This window comes from Papio anubis, chromosome 12 (genome assembly GCF_008728515.1).
Source record: "Papio anubis isolate 15944 chromosome 12, Panubis1.0, whole genome shotgun sequence".
Lineage (NCBI taxonomy): Eukaryota > Metazoa > Chordata > Mammalia > Primates > Cercopithecidae > Papio > Papio anubis.
The window spans coordinates 68,622,603-68,627,798 of record NC_044987.1 but is presented as its reverse complement, the minus strand read 5'-3'; positions in this window follow the sequence as shown (position 1 = coordinate 68,627,798).

Genomic DNA, 5,196 nt, shown 5'->3' with positions numbered 1-5,196 from the left:
CAGCTCACTGCAACCTCTGCCTCTTGGGTTCAGTTGATTCTCCTGCCTCAGCCTCCCAAGTAGCTGGGATTACAGGCGTATGCCACCACACCCAGCTAATTTTTGTGTTTTTAGTAGAGATGGGGTTTCGCCATGTTGGCCAGGCTGGCTTCCCACTCCTGATCTCAGGTGATCCACCCACCTTGGCCTCCCAGAGTGCTGGGATTACAGGCGTGAGCCACTGTGCCCGGTCATCTCTCTCTTTAATCCACTGAGAAAGACACTGGGGCTTGACCTTCAGCCCTTCCTCAATACATATTAACATACTAAACTAATATCAGAACATGAGATATAACTAGACACCCAAGAACAAACACTATTAAAGAACACATTGAACAACATATAACACTATAAGTAGAATAATTGGGTCAGATAGATTTTTTAATAAGCATATTCAAGATTATAAAGATATGTAAGAACAGGAAATCATAACTAAATAAAAATATTAAGTATGGGCCAGGCGCGTTGGCTCACGCCTGTAATCCCAGCACTTTGGGAGTCCGAGGCGGGTGGATCACCTGAGGTCAGGAGTTCAAGACCAGCTTGGGCAACCTGCTGAAACCCTGCTTCTACTAAAAATACAAAAATTAGCTGGGCATGGTGGCAGGCTCCTGTAATCCCAGCTACTTGGGAGGCTAAGGCAGGATAATCTCTTGAACCTGATAGGCAGAGGTTGCAGTAAGCGGAGATTGTGCCATTGCACTCTATTCTGGGTGACAGAGGGAGACTCTGTCTGGGAAAAAAAAAAAAAGCCGAGCTTGGTGGCTTATGCCTGTATTCCTAGCACTTTGGAAGTCTGAGGCAGGCGGATCAGGAGGTCAGGATTTCGAGACCGGCCTGCCCAGCATAGTGGAACCCCATCTCTACTAAAAATACTAAAATTATCTGGGCATGGCAGCGCACGCCTGTAGTCCCAGCTACTTAGGAGGCTGAGGTAGGAGAATCGCTTGAACCCGGGAGGCGGAGGTTGCAGTGAGCCGAGATTGTGCCACTGTACTCCAGCCTGGGTGACAGAGTGAGACTCCATCTCAATAAATAAATAAATAAATAAATAAATAAATAAATATCTTCAAACATTTTACAGAATTTGACTCTTTTCATTGACAGAAACAATACAGAAAAATAACAAAAGTTAGTACTTTGAAAATATTAAGTTTTACACTTTTGGCAAAACTGATCAAGGCAAAAAGAAGTGCCAATAAATAAAATGAAGACTGAGGAAAAGAAACGGCTACATGCATGAGAGAATATTTTTTTTAAGACAGGATCTCACTCTGTTACCCAGGCTGGAGTGCAATGGTGCGATCATAGCTCAATGCAACCTCCAACTCCTGGCCTCATGTGATCCTCCCACCTCAGCCTTCCAAGTAGCTGAGATTACAGGTGTGAGCCACCATGCCAAGCTAATTTAAATTTTTTCTTTTTTTGTAGAGCCAGCCAGAGTCTCCCTATGTTGCCTAGGCTGAAACCGCCTTTGCAAAATTATAACTGAGGAAATTATGACAGTGAAAGAAATCAGACTTAACCAACTCTATCTTGCTTGCAAACTTTAAGCTGTCCTTGTTCATTCCCGGGCATAGGCCAAACTAATTTTTTTTTTTTTTTTTTTTTTAAGACGGAGTCTCGCTCTGTCGCCCAGGCTGGAGTGCAGTGGCCGGATCTCAGCTCACTGCAAGCTCCGCCTCCCGGGTTCACGCCATTCTCCTGCCTCAGCCTCCTGAGTAGCTGGGACTACAGGCGCCTGCCGCCTTGCCCAGCTAGTTTTTTGTATTTTTTAGTAGAGACGGGGTTTCACCGGGTTAGCCAGGATGGTCTCGATCTCCTGACCTCGTGATCCGCCCATCTCGGCCTCCCAAAGTGCTGGGATTACAGGCTTGAGCCACCGCGCCCGGCCAGGTCAAACTAATTTTGGGAAGCAATTCAGTTCATGGTTTGACTCTGAAACAAAATTGACAATAGCCCTTTCTCAAAAAAAACCCCTTCTTGACTGAGGACCAGTCGGCCTTTGAAGGACTAACAAATTAGCTACAAGATTAGAAATTACAGTTTGGGGCAGGGCAAGGTGGCTCACACCTGTAATCCTAGCACTTTGGGAGAATGAGGTGGGTGGATCACCTGAGGTCAGGAGTTCGCGACCAGCCTGGCCAGCAGGGTGAAACCCCATCTCTACTAAAAATACAGAAATTAGTCGAGCATAGTTCTGGGCACCTGTAATCCTAGCTACTTGGGAGGCTGAGGCAGGAGAATTGCTTGAACCTGGGGGCCGGAGGTTGCAGTGAGCTGAGATGGTACCACTGTACTCCGGCCTGGGCAACAAAGCAAGACTCCATCTCAAAAAAAAAGGAAAAAGAAATTACAGTTTAGGGGTCATGCAGCCTCTGGCTCCAAGAGTCTGAACCTCCCCAAATTGCTCCTGGAGATAACATCATTACTGTAAAACTTAAGATCAGTGCTTGAGATATTTTGCAGACCCTGCACTAGATAGATCAGCTAACACCACCCAGACCGGTAATCTGGCTCAACCAATTCTGCCATCCCACCCAGGAACAGAAAACAGCAAGAAAACCTCATTTCAACCTCCTATGATTCCATCTCCAACCTGACCAATTAGCAATTCCCACTTCCCAAGCCCCTACCTGCCAAATTACCTTTTTTTTTTTTTTTTGAGATGGATGTTTGCTCTGTAACCCAGGGTTGAGTGCAGTGGCGCGATCTCGACTTCACTGCAATCTCCGCCTCCAGGTTCAAGCGTTTCTCCTGCCTCAGTCTCCTGAGTAGCTGGGATTACAGGCGCCCGCGAAAATGCCTGGCTAATTTTTGTATTTTTAGTAGAGATGGGCTTTCATCCTGTTGGCCAGGCTGGTCTTAAACTCTGGACCTCAAGTGATCTGCCTGCTTCGACCTCCCAAAATGCTGGGATTACAGGTGTGAGCCACTGCACCTGGCCCCAAATTATCTTTTTTTTCTTCTTCTTTTTTTTTTTTTTGAGACGGAGTCTTGCTCTATCGACCAGGCTGGAGTACAGCGGCGTGATCGTGGCTCACTGCAAGCTCCGTCTCCCGGGTTCACGCCATTCTCCTGCCTCAGCCTCCCGAGTAGCCGGGGCTACAGGCGCCCGCCACTATGCCCGGCTAGTTTTTTGCATTTTTAGTAGAGACGGGGGTTTCACCATGTTAGCCAGGATGGTCTCGATCTCCTGACCTCATGATCCGCCCGCCTCGGCCTCCCAAAGTGCTGGGATTACAGGCGTGAGCCACCACGCCCAGCCCCAAATTATCTTTAGCAACTGTGATCCCTCAATGCTCAGGAGACTGATTGGAGTAATAATGAAACATCAGGGCTGGGCACGGTAGCTCACGCCTGTAATCCCAACACTTTGGGAAGCCGAGGCAGGCGGATCATGAGGTCAGGAGTTTGAGATCAGCCTGACAAACACGGTGAAACCCTGTCTCTACTAAAAATACAGAAATTAGCCGGGCGTGGTGGTGTGCATCTGTAATCCCAGCTACTCAGGAGGTTGAGGCAGGAGAATCGCTTGAACCTGGGAGGCAGAGGTTGCAGTCAGCCGAGATCATGCCACTGCACTCCAGCCTGGGCAATAGATCGAGACTCCATCTCAAAACAAAAACAAAACAAACAAAAAACAGTGGTCTCCAGCACAGCTGGCTCTGTGTGAATTACCCTTTCCGCACAGCCAGCTCTACGTAAATTACCCTTTCTCCATTGCAATGCCCCTGTCTTGTCTAGGCAGCAGGCAACGTGAACAAGACTGCTTTCAACTCTCGGCTCAAGTGATCCTCTCATCTTGGCCTCCCAAAGAGCTGGGATTACAGTCTTAAGCCACCACACTGGAAAAGAGAAATTTTTTATGTTACCAAATTATATGTGTTAAATATATGGGAAACCTAGATGAAATAGATAAACTTCTAGAAAAATCTGGGTGTGGTAGGAGGGTTCTGAGGGAAGGAGGGTGAGGTGGGGAGGTGGGACGGTCAGAGATATGCTCTGCAACTTCAGGGAGAAGTTGGGCCTGAAGCTTTTCTTTTGTCCCTCCCTTCCTTCCTTCCCTCCCTCCCTCCCTTCCTCCCTTCCTTCCTTCCATCTTTCCTTCCGTACTTTTCTTTCTTTCACAGAGTTTCTCTCTTGTCGCCCAGGCTGAAGTGCAATGGCACAATCTCAGCTCCCTGTAACCTCTGCCTCCCAGGTTTAAGCAATTCTCCTGCCTCAGCCTCCTGAGTAGCTGGGATTACAGGCATGTGCCACCACGCCCGGCTAATTTTGTGTTTTTAGTAGAGACGGGGTTTCACTATGTAAGTTGGGCTGGTCTGGAACTCCTGACCTCAGGTGATCCACCCACCTCGGCCTCCCAAAGTGCTGGATTACAGGCGTAAGCGATGGTGCCCAGCTGCTTTTCTATTTAGTAGAGAAATGTTGGATTTGATAAGCGAGGATGGAAAACAAGAAAAGAATGAAGTAGAGGCATGGGAGGAAGCCATGTGATGTGACAGAGCACAATGAATGTTGACTTTCTGGTTCTGAGAGTCTTGTGTTCTACTATTTGCTAGCACCACACTGGGCAACATAGCCCTACTGTTAGCTCATATGGTGATTTTGGATGAAGTAGAAAAGGATGTTGCCGGGCAAGGTGGCTCATGCCTGTAATCTCAGCACTTTGGGAGGCCAAGGTGGGCGAATTGCCTGAGCTCAGGAGTTCAAAACTACCCTGGGCAAAATCACCCATGGTGAAACCCCATCTCTACTAAAAATACAAATACAAATACAAATACAAATAATAATAATAATAATAATAATAATGATAATAATAATACCAGGGCATGGTGGAGCGCTCCTGTAATCCCAGCTACTTGGGAGGCTGAGGTGGGAGAATCACTTAGCCCAAGAGGCTGAGGGTGCCGTGAGATGAGATCGCACCACTGTACTCTGGCCTGGGCAACAGAACGAGACTCCATCTCAAAAAAAGAAAAAGAAGATGCCTCTTTCTTTTTTCTTTGTAGAGATGGGGGTGGGGGTGCTGGATCTCACTATGTTGCCAAGGCTGGTCTTGAACTTCTGGGCTGAAGCAATCCTCGCAGCTAGGCCTTCCGAAGTGCTGGGACTACAGGCATGCACCACTGTGCCTGGCCAGATGCCTCTTTC